The following is a 16,414-nucleotide window of genomic DNA, read 5'->3' as shown; positions in this document are numbered from 1 at the left end:
GATTAATGGAATTTGTAATTGTTGGAACTCACTTTCATGTCAAAGAGAAATAGGTTAGAGTAGGAATCATCGCCATTCTTTTGCAAAATGTTTCGAATAAAATGATCGGATTGTATGCAGCCATTAGCGTTTGATTTCATTGTTCTTTCGCTTCGTAATTATCGTCTGATATTTATTTTCTAAATTTATTCTTTTTACCTACTTTATTTATATTTTAATTTAAATGTTTTATGTGAACTTTAGCTGAATAATGCTAAAAACATTAAAACTTGCGATTAAATAGGAATTGTTACCAATTAAATGCTATTACTGCTTGATTCTTTTTACTTTCTCATATATGAAGTATAGAGAAAATACTGTAATCGTCAAAAATATCTGCACTCCGGATTTTGATGAATCATCACATTTCACACCTTCCTGATTTCTAAAAACACATTTTTGCCATTATTTCTGTTTATGAACATTGTAACTCAGAAACTCTTTGAATTGGACGGTTGAAATTAAATGTATGGACTTAACACCACATTTGTAGATTTCATCCAAATTTTGAACGAATTCTGTTTAGAGGAAGTCTGTCTATATGGTTTGTTCAAGTACAAGTTTACCGGATAATACAAGACATTTAGAGTTACATGGATAACATTTACTACTGGTGCATTCATAAAATAAGAGTTGGAGATATATTTTTGGAACAGATCATAAGTTTTTTTTTTGTTTATAATTAATGGCACATTTTCATATTTTGTAACCCTAGGAAAACATATAATGAGATCCCGTCTTTAATATGATGATAAATTTAGTTCCACATTTGTGCTCATTTTAAAATATTAATGATTTATTTTGGATATTTTTTTTTACTTTATTAACTTTGTGAAAATATATGTCTTTACATATGCCTTCCAGGCTGCTCAGCATTTACGGTTCTATACAATATTTTTTGAAACAGACATTCTGTGTTCTAATTTTAAGAACTAGATAAATGTGAGAAACTTAGTCAATTATAATGAATAGTGTAGATGTTATCAATATTTTATCACTCACATAATCTGTATTTTTTTACAAATTTATTAGGCAACTAGGAATTTGTATTTTTTTAACCCAATAAGGATGAAAGGAACCAGGAAAATAAAGTTTTTTGAATTAAAGTTTTTAACCTCTTTTCATCTGAGTGGCTTTAGGCAGTTGTTTAGACTACCTAGTTGGAAATTCTCCACTTTAGTAATACCAAGAAAAGAATAATTAAACGCTAGTATTAGGGACGCAAAGTATTCACCTTCCTTATTTAAAAGATAAGGGATCTGCTTCTATAGCAATTAACATAGAACATAGCATTAATATATATATATATATATAAAGTAAGAAATATTTTGAAAACGAAACAAAACTTTTATTCAAACTAAAACCAAAAAAGAAACATGAAAAACATCATAGTATTTAGAGAGCGCAAATGCAACTACTTCTAATATATATATATATATATAAAGTAGAGAGTATAAATGTGCATTTCAAAGCGATTTTTTTAAAATTTTAATTAAAAATTAAAGTGAATTTTAACATTTTTTCAGAATAACTTCAAAAAGTACTATTGCTCAAAAATAAATTTTACACCATTTCAAAATTAAATTTTTTTTTAATAATAACGATTTAATTATCGTGTTTTTTTTTTGTTTTTTTTGATTTTGGCATTTTTTTTTGCCTAATTTTGATAATAGGCAAATTTAGATAACTGCTGCCCTGAAATTCAAATCGTTTTTATTGTTTTATAAGTATTTATTCGTGTGATTTTCTTCCTTTGTTTAAAACTAAAGAAGAAGGATTTTGTTAAATATCGGTGTAGTTTACAAAATGATTAAAAAATGACGCTACAATATCGCAAATATTGGAAGACAAACGAATTTATAATTACGTTTTTAATAGCACTATGATGACATAGGACTGACGTCTATTAGTAATTTTCATGCACACAATGAATAGAACATACATAAGACAATTAAAATAACAGTTTTAACACCTGATAATTTGACTGAATTATGAGTAAGAAATCATATCTAAACGATTCAACTGAAAGAAGTATAACCAATATCCCCTGTGAACCAGCTAACTGCCAAACGCAACTTTCCCCAAATAAAAGAAATCAGCTTTTATCACCTGACTTCAAGACAGGATTTTTTTGTTAGTTTTAATTATAAACAATAGTATGTATTCTTCTGCATAACTTAAATTTAGTATTATTTTAACGTAGATAGACAGTATATGACTTCCTTATCTTAAAACATATTTTTGTTGTATTGTCATCAAAAACTAAATGTTGACAACCCATAAATGTATCATCTCTCTGAAAATATGTATAGCAAGTAAGAATGAACTATCTTTACATAATTTAATAAGAACTGCTGTGTAATTTTATATAATATGATATAGTTCATCGACATGTGCTATTATTTTAGGAATAAGATCTACTCAAATACTTGATTTGGGAGGCATTGGCCTACTTAAATTGCATTAAATGACGCATTAAATTTCATGTAAATTTCAAAAATGGAAATTTCTCAAGGAGCTTGAACCCACATTTTGAATAATTTATAAAAAGAATATGATCATTTTCGATACATTTTGTTTCCTTACCAACATCTTACAAAATATATCCTTGATTTAGGAATTTATTTAACATTTGAATTAGATCAAACACATTTTTAGAATATTTATTCTTATTTTAATTCCTACAATAATAAATGTTCCACGAATGTCTTTATATAAAATATAAGTATTAGAGATATTGAAGCGTTTCTGATTTTTGTAATTTAGCTTAATTAACCCTTTCGCTAATAATGACACATACAACCCGGAGGTCAGTCTTAATTTCGTATTGGGTAAATAAATCCTACCTTTATATGGGTTATCGTAGAAAGAATCATTTTTACATGGGATTTAAAACTTTAATCATGCAAAAGTTGGGGTTACTCTACTTAATAGATTCAGAACTAAAAATTCAGTAATCCAATGCGCCTATCAGATGCATCATTGTATGCGAAGGGTTAAACATGTGAATCAAACAAGCAATATTCATACAAAATTTCTTTTTATATATTAGTTGAAAACTTTATTTTAAATATTATTTTTTGCTCAAAAACATAACAAAATTTAATTTGCATGTTAGTTTTGATAACTAATTTTTAATAGATATATTTTTTTGTCTAAATTTCAATAAAAAGTTAATTTTATCTGTTTTAAAGATTATTTATTAGCATTTTGAGATATATGCTCACTACAGTTGCTTTATCTCAAACTGTACAAGGACAAGTAATCTTAATCGGAACGAAAATTCTATCTCAAAATACTTTTTAGCATTTAATCCTTTAAAGGGCCATTTTTTTCTAGTCATATTATGTTAAAATATTTTCAGGCTTGGAATTAGAATAAGAAAAGGGATTCATTTAGCTTATTAGAGAAATTTAATTGGATTAATTAATTAATTTGGTTAATTAATAATGAAGTAACAAATCAAGACGCATCATTTTGTGTGAGATAAAGAACTGAAGCATCTAAGTTTCTGTCTTTCTAAATAAATTTGTCAGAACTTATGCCAACCTACATAATTTCACACAAAGATTGATAAATTTGGTGGGAAGCATACTTGCCAAGGCCCGAGAAAGGGTTAAATTGCATTTCGTATCCCTATTTTAGCTTCTGAAATTTTGAATTTTCCAATACCATTTAAAATTTGCAGTTTAGGGTTTTTTTTTTCACTTTCCAGTATTCGAAAAATTGAGGAAGAATTACAATCGTCAAAATATTCGAACTCGAGATTTTGTTGAATCTCTACGTTTTAGACCTCCATAAATTCGAAAAACACATTTTTTTTTGTTTTTTGTAATTTTAGTTGTTGGCGGCTAAACGTGATAAATTGAAATAATATTTACATATACGAAATATAAACAAACAATGTTCTTATTATGGAGCTTTGAAGTAGGCCTATTTGCAAATGTATATTGTCATCATGGAACGTTTAAGGTTCCAACAGTGAACAAATGGCCAGTGGAGTTTAAAAATTTGCTGACAGGAACTGATGAACATTAGGTACAATATCGAACAAAATCGGGATACTTAGTTTTAAATAAAATAACTGCTAAATTAAAAGTAAGAAGAAAAAATGTTATACAAGACTATGTTGCTGTTTCAAAAAAGCCTTAAAAATTTCTTAAACATTTTTTTTTCACTAAAACATATATTTGTTTCAATATTTAGATACATATACAACTACAGAAAAAGAAAAAAAAAATGCAAGCATTTACAATATTTCACTGTTTTGAGACTCCATAAGTATTAGAAAGGGCAAGTCGTCGCAGTCATATTAAAATATCGCCTGTCAAATTTACAAAACATTTTTATTAATATATAAATATTATATAGGTTACTATAGCTACATGTGCCGGCGTCTTGACATAGGGGTAGCGCATCTTCCCCGTGATCTGGGCGTCCTGGGTTCGAGTCCCGGTTCGGGCATGGTTGTTCTTCATCTGTTATATCTGTGAGATGTGTAAATGTGCCCCCCCTGTAAAAAGGGGTTGTGCAAGCGAATGTGATGCGTGAGTAGCTGAGACGTACTCTTGGTCCTAGTTTGGGCTACTAAAATAAGAGACGCTCCCTTCGCTTAAAATCACTGACTTTGACAGCGAGCTTGTCCATGGCAAGTGCTTTAGAAACAACAACAATAGTTACATGTTCTTGGTCTGCTGCTGCAAACGAAGTATGATTTTCGTATGCTATAAAAGTGGGACATGTCAATTCCAGTTGTTGCACAAAGATGCCAGAAGCGTTGTTTTATATGAATTTTTAATTGGACAGTTTGATAAAATAGGTCGATATTCGTATATTACTGCTTTTAAAGATCAACGAAAAAGCCAAATCAGCAACAACGTGTTTTAAAAAAAACGTGATGACCATGTTTATTATTTTCGAATCGCGATTGTTTCATTTTTTTGTGTTAAAAACCTGTTTAAAACGGTTAAATCTGCCTTAATGTTTCTAGATTCGTTTGCAAACTGGAATCTTTAGACAATTTCTTTCTTTATTTTTAAATTCCAATTTGGATGCTATATTTACTTAGATGTGCTGTCCAGGAAGTTGTTGAGGTGGAAATGATTTGAACCTGGCGCTCTGAACCGAGGAAATGTAAGCGGAAATGATTTTCGTAATGTGTAAATATAGCTTTTGACAATTATAACAAAACGATTCATTGAACCAACTGTTGTGTTACCGATTATGTTGCTATTTTTATTTCAAATTTTACTGTCATTAAAAAACAAACAAATTAAAATGTAAAATGAATATGTGGAATTTAGAAATTGTATTAAGAATGATTTTTATTTACTTTAAACCAGCGAGAAAGGTAAATTCTCTACACGTAAATAACACGTAAATTCTATATAAGGGTATACCCCTAATTAAATTTTGGATATTGAGTAAAGCTAGGAAGTAGAAAATGGGAAGTATTACACCTATTTTAAGTATTATACATACTCAAAAATAGTTTTACTAATTTATTAAAATTAGGGAATTATTTCTCTGTGGAAATAACATAACTGAAAAACGAATTTTTTAAATTTTGAACGATACATTTTTTTTTCGCAATTATAATTTACGAAGATTTAAGAAAAAAATACTCCAATAAAAAATGCAAAAAAAAAAACTTTTTTTAATAAATAATCTACTATTTTTTTTTCCCGAGAAGATACTGTATGGAAAAATTTGGTATTCTGGGTTCAACAATTTACCTTGTAGAGAGTTTTGAATCATCTTGTCATACATGTTGTAAGTCATATCATGCCATTTACAAATAGTATTCAAACAGTAAAAATTATCGTATTAAGATAAAGTAGTGTTTTAAATTTTTAATTATTTTTAATCACTCATGGGTTTTTTTTCATACATTTTCTGCAATAATATTTTTTATTTGCAATTAACTATTTTAGGAGATCAATGAGTTCGACAGGATTAATGATTTCTAGAAATTTAAACTAAAAATTTTATGTAATTTGGTCTTAATGGCTTTTTGAATAAAATATTCTTAAATTTCAAGCTTTGATAATCGAATATCTCGTACTATTTTTGAAGTCTTACACCATTTTTTTCATTGTGAAATGCATTTCTTTATTTTTTTTTATCTATATCTCATTATATGCAATTATATAACAGGGAAGAAGTGCAATCGTGCTCAAAACTTGGAGCAGTTTTAACAAAAATTCGCCATTGCTTGCTTCTTAAGTTAAACGTAATTGTAATCAGAACAAAATTTGAAAAAAAAAAATATTAAAAGCATGCCTGATACTGAAACCAACTTAATATGAAGAAATTAGCCGAATATGCATAGATCGATCGTCAACAATGGAAAAAAATCCAAGATGACAAATATTTGAAGCAGCATGAAAACGGCTGGAACCCTAATTAGTGCGGCCACGGCGGTCTGGTAATAAGGTGCCGGCTTCGGAACTAGAGAGTTTCAGGTTCGAGACCCGATTCCACCAAAGAATCGTCGTTTAGCGGGTCTGGTGCACGCTTAACGTCCAGGCCAAACGTCCTCCAGATGGTATGGTGTGGAGTGACGGTGCCAGCTCGTCATCTGACTGCGGTTCAAAATTACGAGGTTCGTCCTAAAATAGCCCTAGTGTTGCTTTAAAATGGGACGTTAATATAACTAAACTAAACATAATTAGCACAGGGAAGAAGAGAAACGACGGTAAAATGATGTTTCTTTACATTGCCATACAGTAGCAAAATTATAAAATGTTTTCGCTTCAGTGATTTTGCTATAAGATTCTGATAAGGATTTAAGGATTTCTTTGACTCTTGTCGATAAAGGCAAGGGATTCTTAGGTATCTTTGAAATGTATGTGTGGGTTTTAGGGATTTTTATTTCTTCACTCTGAGCGTGAGAAAATGCAAAAGTCAGTTTTATGGAGCGCGTGTATAATTAATTAAATGAAAAGCTGCACTAGATTAGGAAATAAGCGAGCATTTTAGCATGTAGTCATAAAAGCTGAATTAAGATAAAAGTTAGGAAACGAATTAAGATTTAATTTAGATTAAAAAATATCATTATAATCACACATATATATATTATACAAGATTACACACGCACACACACACCATATATATATATATTAACTCTTTCTAGGGCCGTGGGAAGTATGCTTCCTATCAAATTCATCAATCTTTGTATGAAATTATGTAGGTTAGCATAAGTTCTGACAAATTTTTTTTAGAAAGACAGAAACTTAGATGCTTTAGTTCCTTATCTCACACAAAATGACGTGCCTTGATTTGTTACTTTATTATTAATTACACAATTAATTAATTAATCAAATTAAGTTGATCTAATAAGTTAAATGAATCCATTTTCTTATTCTAATTTCAAGCTTAAAAATATTTTAACACAATATGACTAAAAAAAAGGACCCTTTAAAGGGTTAAGATGAAGTAAGAATTATATATATTTTATTTAAGAAGATGAAGTAATATATATTTTAATTAATAAATATTTTATATAGAATTATATATATTTTATTTACTAAGATGGATTAAGAATTATATTTATGTTGTAATATTTTCGAAACCTACAGATGAAAAACACTTGCTTTTTTCAGTTACTTAATGGCACACTTAATAAAAATAAATTTAATTTTTAATTAATTAAAACTGTAATTACATTTTTTTTTCAATTGCACGTATGTGCACATTTTTCACTTTTTAAATTATTTTTATGTCAAATAGGGTCGCTTTATGATTAATGATCTGTCCTGTAGAGCGTCAACACATAAATACACACACATTCATCTTTATTATTAGTAGAAATTTCTCATTAAATTTTAGTTTACAAAAACTAGAACAGTAAATAAATCTACAGCCATGATTCCTTTATAAGGCTGTTCTAAATACGAGAAGGTCAAGGATAGAAAACCCCACTGGAATTTTAATTTATTCGATGGAATTTCATTTTTCAGAAGTACTTTTTTAAAAGCGATAAACCAGCCAACAATAGTGCCTCCCCTCTGCTTTAAAATACTAATCCTCTGTTACAGAACTCCATGGAGTGTGGCGAGTGAACAACGTGCTGATCGCGGAATCACAAGTGGCCCCACATGCGGAGGCTGTCTACCTCGAAAGCAAACAGGAGATAAGAAATAAAGGAGAAAATGTGGCTTTCGTGTCCATCGCTCGAGCGCCTCCCGAAGTTTTGATTTCACTGTCAAGAATTTCCAGAAATACACGATTCTAGATTGTAGGTCAAATCGCAGCCCAAGCGGATCTTGGAGGGTGTACGGGGAAGAGTAATAATTTTTCGATTTCTTTTTTCTTCTTTTTTTCTATTTTCGTTTTTTTTTCCTTGCGCTTTATTTTGAAGTCGTGTGACTACACCCAGAATAGATTTGTTCGAAAAATTTTATAAAATATCGTCAGGAAAGGAGGCAAACTGTCCAAGGATTCTTGTTTCGTTTATTCTGTTTCGATCTAAAAGGACCATAATCCTTATATTAGAGACAGGCAGTTAGATTTATAATTCTGGTTATAAAACACCTGTTACAGGACTTAATTGCAGAGTTTCTGTAAAAAAAAGTTCTATTTTTGATTTTTCGCATAAAATAGTGGAAAGGGTCTCCCCTTAAGGTTTTTGCACATCCTCTAATAAATTACAATTTCCACCAATCCCGCATTAAATTGAGGATTTTCGACTTAGTCTTGAAGTGAATGCCTATCATAAATCATATATATCTATCATGTCTCATATAAATCATATCAGATATCTGTAAACTAAAGGCTCCGTCGAGGTTGTGTGTGACGTAATTGCAGCACCGCTCATCATCCGGGTATGCTTCTAAAAAGCTATCATCTCCCCTTCTCTTCGGAACTCTCTCGCACACTGCCTCGGTGAAGCTCGTAGTAAAAATCAAATGTTTAATTTCTTTAGTTAAAATGTGAATAAAATTATTTTTCTAAAACGTTGCAATAATAGGAGACACAACAAATACACGCAACCCTAATTACGACAGTCTCTAGAACGCCGTGAGTGCTTTAAGAATCCTGAAGATGAGTGCTTTGTGCTTCGTAATATATTGACGAAAATCGGATATGAATTTTGGACTTCTTTTTTTTGAACTGATTGAATCCAAAATTTGACATAGACCTACAATTTAAGTAATGCGATCGGATACCAAATTTCATTTATTTAAGTCATTTCGTTTTTGAGTTTCATAGCTTTCAAATGTAGGCAAAAATACAGGCTGACTGATGGTCAACTCTGACAGATTTGATCTTAAATTCGATGCAGATCTACACATTCACGCTTTCAATACCAAAACTGTGCACTGGATTTTATATATTCAAGTCCTTATAGTTTGAATAATCGCATTTATGTGCACGCAAACGTATAGACTGACGGTGAAGTTAATCCCTGTCAAATTTGGTTTAAAATGGGCCATGGTGGCCTGGTGATGTCTCGGCTCGTGAGCCATAGGGTTTCAAGTTTGAGACTCGATTCCACCGAAGAACTGTCTGTAAGAGGGTCTGTTGCACGGTAGAACAGTCAGGGTCAAATGCCCTGGCGCTGGTGTGGTGTGGAGAGATAGATGCTAGCTCAGCTGTCGTCCTCGTCATCTGACCGCGTTTCAAAATTATGAGGTCCGTCCCAAAATAGCCCTAGTGATGCTTTACAACGGGGCAATATAATAAACTAAACTTGGTTTAGCATTTTATATCTATATACAATATATATTATTATTATACAATATATTAAAATTTTATATCGATATACAATATATAACATATTAAATTTGGTTTAAAATTTTATATGGATATACAATATAGATATTAATTCTATCTATTAAATTTTAACCATCTAATTACTTACGTTTTCCAGCTATCGTATTCAGTGGTCCTCATATAGTTAGCCATCCAGCTTGGGAATAGATTTCGTTCAAAATTTGATGAAAATCTACAATTTTGGCGTAAAGATCAAATACCGAATTTCATTTGTCTAGCTCTGTGAGTTTTTGAATTATCGTGTTCGCAGACATGCGTAATTCCCAAAATGTGTTTTGCGGACTCGGTGAGGTCTGTCATATTGAGATTAATCAAAATCTCTCGTTTTCAGTGATTACAGTACCTTTATTTTTGTATGCTTCGGATACGATAAAATAAAAATATAGTATTTAATCCCAATGTATTTTGAAAATTAAAAGGAATATGCTTTCTTGCTTTGATTAAAAAAAGGTATAAAGTAAAAGTCTTCTAGTTTAGAAGGTTCAAATGACGTATGCAGATTTTTGTAGATAACTTAAGAAATGAATGTATTACCTAGTTTCTTAACTAAGAAACAAATAGCATTTCTATCCATTTTCATATACATTGCGGCTCGACAGATAAATAACTTGAAATTTTTTATTTTTTCACCTTTTGAAATATTAAAACGACTGTAAAATTTCAAAATAAAGAGACTATGTATTCTATATAACAAAGTTGCATAATATTTTTTTGAGAAATTTTTATACCAAATGTCAACAGAAATACGTATTAATTCTAATTTGTTTCATAATCTTCTTCCGAAATCGGGAAAACTTGAAATTACGTCTTTAACTTGTATTTAAAGTCGTAAAATGTATCAAAACATAAATTATATAAATATAAAAAAAATCAATGCGAATTTCCAAAAAAAAAAAAATGAAAGAAATAAAACTGAAACGATTTTATAAAGAAAACTTTAGAAATTAAAAATATTAAATGAAAAACATTTGATATTTTCGTCAAAAATCGATTTTTTTTAATATTGTCTCTATTATAATTTATTTTTCGCCAAATTCGTTTCTTGTAAATAATTGTATCGCAAATCAGGTAAGATTTCATAGTTGTTTCAAAATAATCTTGAAAATTATCATGAAATAAAATCAGATTTTATTTCGATTAATTCAGATTGCAGAATTTCTAATAATTTTATTGGCGACAAGGAAAAAAATAAGAATTTTATATTTTAAAGAATATATAAAATTTAATTTTTAGCTGCTGGATTATTTTCCAAGGTAACATATCTTTTAACAGAATAAATTTTTTAAGGCTGATATAGTATTTGCAAATTGCTTTATGATGCTAATATCATTTAAAAAGCTGTGCAGGACAGATCATTAAGCTTAAAATTATCAAATTTAATTCACTTTGGATAGTTAAATGTTTATTAAAAATAATTTTTTTAAATAATTACATTAAATTTTCAATTAAAAATGATTTGAAACTTAAAATTTTCCCTTAAAACTTTTGGAGCATATAAGTTACACAAAACCTATACCAACCAAAAAATACACAATTTTAAAAACTGCACAATTAATTTTTCAATTATACCAGTTTTAATTCCATAATTTTTTTTCTTATTTTAGTTAATTTGTAAATATATTTTTAAGTATATTTTATAATAATACTTTTTCTTGTTTTAATTCCAGGATTTATATTCAGGTTTATCATAACAATGTTGAATTTTTTGTGTATATTAAAGAGTAAATAAATAATAAACAAATTTTAAATAATTTAAATTGAATAAATAAATTTTAAATAAATTAAATTGAATAAATAAATTTTAAACAAATTAAATTGAATAAATAAATTTTAAATAAATTAAATTGAATAAATAAATAATTAATTAATTAAAATAATAAATAATAAATTTTGTAAATAAAATAAAGATGTTTTTTTTTTCTATTTTTCTATTGCTTTTTATTATTGCGACGATAAAGTGTACAAAACAAAGTATTTTATTTGGTTGCTATATATTTGAGCATAAATCTTACTCCTGAAGCAATTCTTGTAAAATGCAGTTAAAAATATTTAGAAAAATGTATTGATATTAGAAGTAAAATACTTCATTAGAAATAAAAATAATTTTACTGAAAAACAATTTTCTGGACTTTAATACGATTTTTATCGGATAATATGCTTTGAAGTTACTGAAGAAAAATTTTCTTCAAGAGCATTTCCTACCCAAGAAGTAATTACTTAACAAATGAGTTATTATTTCATATCCGATGATCTGTTCAATAGAATAGTTTGTATAATTTTTAATGATGTATATCGCAGTTTACAGATAATATGTTACCTTATAAGCCTTATTATGTTAAATCAACTAGAGTGGTCTCCGCAAAATTTTCTCGCATATTTTCTAATAAAGGTGTCACCCCTCTCCCTCCACATAAAACTGCTGGACCGCGGTGGCCTGGTGATAAAGTCTCGGCTTCGGAACCGAAGGGTTCCAGGTTTGAGCGCCGATTCCACCGCAGAGCCGTGTAAGCGAGTCTGGTGCACGTTAAATCCGTCCAGGCCAAACGTCCTCCCACTGGTGCGGTGTGGAGAGGGGGGTGCCAGCTCAGGTGTCGTCCTCGTCATCTGACCCCGGCTTAGAATGACGAGGTCCGTCCCAAAATAGCCCTATCATTGCTTTAAAACGAGACGTTAATATAACTAAATTAAACTAAACCACATGAAACTATAAGTTAGGTTGCGAATGCCTTATTTGGCCGTTGGCGAACAATAGTTGAGAAATATTGATCTTTGACGCTTATCTTGGATTTTTACTGAATCTGTCTTGTGATATTTGGCGATTCATTGCTGGTATGCATTTAATACATTAATTACCCGATTATTGAATTTGTAATTTGGAAGTTTTTTTTCCGACTGACTGAAAACAAAATTTGACATAGAACTGCAATTGTGGGTACAAAATCACATATCAAATTTCATTTATTTACGTCATTGCGTTTACTTGCATGCGAAAGTACGCGTCAATGAACGTTCATTTTTTTTTTTTTTTTTGCATATTTAAAATTGGATAAGAATCTACATTTTAGATATCTAGCCTGTGTATTAAGTTTTATTATTTGACTTTTTACATTTTGTAATTTTCATGCTCACTTGTACTTTATCCAATGGCATAATTAAGAGTGGGAAAGACTGGAGAAATGCCTGGGCGTCATATCAGGGGGCCCAAAATAGTGCAATAAATTAATAGCATTTTTAAATGTAGGAATATCTATTTCTACATTTTTCACTCTTACTCACCAGAATTAAAATCAAACTTCTAAAAAACTAAATGAAGTTTTTCAATATTTTGATTGTTTCACTTACCTCGAAATTTTCCAAGTTCAAATTATTAATTAAATTCTGTGCGCTTATTTTGTTTCTGACCTTGGTAATCAAGTCGTAAGTGTTTGAAAATACTTTTTTTTATTATCAATAATCAAAAGCAGAATCGTCGCCGTACTATAAACGGAATCAATGGAAATATTCAATGAGCACGCTACAGCCTTACTTAACCTTGTTTTTACTTCCTCAATGACAGTAAAATGTTTCACACACATATTCACGCACACACATACATCCCCCGCAAGCATGCGCATACATACACACACACACATACACCCCCCGCACGCATGCGCATACATACACACACACATACACCCCCGCACGCATGCGCATACATACACACACACACGCGCACACAACACATTTTAAATCTTATATATTCAACATGCAAATAGTAAATATATAAATAGGACTTTAATTTCTTTGCGAAGCATATCCTTTCAGTTTACATCAATGTAATTTAATCTTTATTCAAATAAAAAAATAATCTAAACCATATATTGATGTATTCGTCGTGTAAATGTTATTCCAAAATCTTTTAAGCAATCCCTCAGATAGCTATACATTTTTATAAAAGGTTTAAAAAAACAACAGAAAACTAATGATTTCAGTTCTTAAATATGAAAACCATTTGGCTTAATAATTAAATGCTTTTCATTCCATTCGCACAACATTAAACACTAAAACGCATATCATATATTGGGGCAAAAATAATTTTAAAATGTATTCCTTAGTTCTTGATGTAGAGAATTATTTATATTACATAAATGAATTTAAGGTAGCCGACTGCGTTCGAAGCAATACTTTTGAAAAATTGGATTTTTTAAAAACTATTTATGGTCTTTAGATGTATTGTCAATTATAAACACTATATATACAAAAAAATTATTTGGAAATATAATATATTTTGAGAAATAGGAAAATTTGTAGTAAATTTTAATGAAATTTAACCTAAACGGTTAACACTCTACACAAAATTGTAATGCAGCAATCCTATTTTTCTTTGTACACAAGTTATAGAATATAATGATGAATGAAATGAACCAAAATTTAAGAAACATTTTGAGATGCAAAGAAATTATGGGTAAAAATGTACGTATATATACAGTATTTCCATAAATTTACAACTTAATTTTTCTAAAAACACCTATAAATGAAAAAGTATTTCACCAACAATAAAACTTTTGGTTCATTTCATTGCCCGCAGTATTTAAAACACACGCTGAAATTTTTATGTAAATACCTCTATTAGTTTTTGAGATATCATGTTAACGGTGGATAATTTTTATAAAAATTAAAGTTTAAGAAAATTAAAGTTAAAGAAATATTTTAGCTAAAAAATTGTTTAAAATTATTCTGGATGATAGATCAGACCTTCCTTTTTTTAGAAAATACTATTTTGGAAAGAGAAAAGCTTGAACTACAAGAAATAATAATAAAAGAAGAATTCGCCAATGTGGTCGAAAACCGGTGTTTTTAACGTAGTCGGATACCTTAAATAAAACTTGCGCTACATTGTTTTTGAAATGAGGTCTCAGAATCATATCTTTTCAGTCTCGATGTGATCAAATTATTATATAACCCTTTTTAAAAATCTTTTTTGAAGGCAAATTATAAAAATCGAAGACAATATTCATTTATAAACGAAATTATGTTGTATTTTTGATAATTCTTTCGTCGTGTTTTTGCGCAGAAAATCATATCTAAAGGGGAGGGAATAACTCCGAATCTTAGTGTAGAATCCGTTGCTATGATAGTTCGTATAATCAATACAACGTTACATAGCAACTCGATTCTGACGATACCTTTTCTCGAAGAGTTTCAAATTGTTGTGTTTGCATCGTACGAGGTGCATCCTTAAAAATGATGTAATGCACAATTCATAAGGATACAGTCATGAACTTCGAGGGACGTTGGCCATTTAAATCAAGTGGCGTTTCGTGGGGTGCTGTGCACAATCTGAGCAAAGCTAAAGGGAAATTTCTCAATGTTGGAGATCATTATCTTAAAACACTAAAGGTAAGATTTCTTATTATATCTAAAGAGTACGAAAATGGGGTCAACTTGACCCTATTTGGGTATTTCGAATTTTTTTTTTATGCTTAAAAATATATAATAAAGTTTTTTTTCTAGGAATTCTTCTATAAAACTGATTTAAAATTTTGTCAACTTAAACTTCGCGCGTGTTTATTATTTTTTAATTCGTGGAATTACGAAAGCTGAATTGACATTTGTTTTCTAAATCAACAAACAAAACTAAGTACTCCCAAAAATATATTAAATTTGTTTGTAAAAATCATGCTAATTGTATTGATTGCCTAAAGGATGATCAGAGAATCGAAAGTAATCATAATATATTGTTACCATTATTTACATATATATCACTTACGTTTTAGTGCTATTTTAATTATTCCTAATGTTATGAAATTATATTTTGGCATTGTGATGAATATTGATTGTTATTATTATAGCGGCATTTTAGTTTTTGAGCCTACATATTATAAATACATATAAAGTTAAAGTGATCCCCTATGAGGCATTTATGTAACGTATTTAGCTTAGAATTCTAAGAATTTATTAATTACCTTAGATTTATCTAAACTCAAAAACTTTAATTTTCGGAAGAGCTAAATAAAAGTAACATTTTGATTCCAGTTTTGTTACTAATATATATATTTTTTACACTTCTTAAATAGTGTTTGGATATACCTATTTTTCTATAATAACCCGTATTTTGAGACTCTTTTCTATGTGTGTTCTTTAGCTGATAAACTGTTCTTTAGTTTTTCGTATAGGAAGCATATAAGGCATTGTTATAATCAAAAGATTTGTAAACGCGATTTTGATAAATCCCAATATTTAAATCTTTCTGATTCTGAGTTTAGTTTAGTTATACTAACGTTCCTTTCTAAGCAACAATAGGGCTATTTTGGGACGCACCTAGTAATTTTGAGCCACGGTCAGATGACGAAGACGGCACCTGGACTGGCACCCACCTCTTCACACCCCGCCACGCCAGCGGGAGGACGATTGGCCCTGATGAATTTAGTGTGCAACAAGCAACCTTACACGTCAATTCTTCGGTAGAATCGGATCTCGAACCTGAAACCCTACGGCTCATGAGCAGAAACATTACCACCAGGCCAATGCGGCCCTCCTGATTTTAAGAAAAATACTTTCATTTATTGCTATCTTAATTCTGAAAAAATATTCGTTTTAACTTCAGTGTTTCCAAAAA

Source organism: Argiope bruennichi, chromosome 4 (genome assembly GCF_947563725.1).
Source record: "Argiope bruennichi chromosome 4, qqArgBrue1.1, whole genome shotgun sequence".
Taxonomy (NCBI): domain Eukaryota; kingdom Metazoa; phylum Arthropoda; class Arachnida; order Araneae; family Araneidae; genus Argiope; species Argiope bruennichi.
This window is presented reverse-complemented; position numbering follows the sequence as displayed.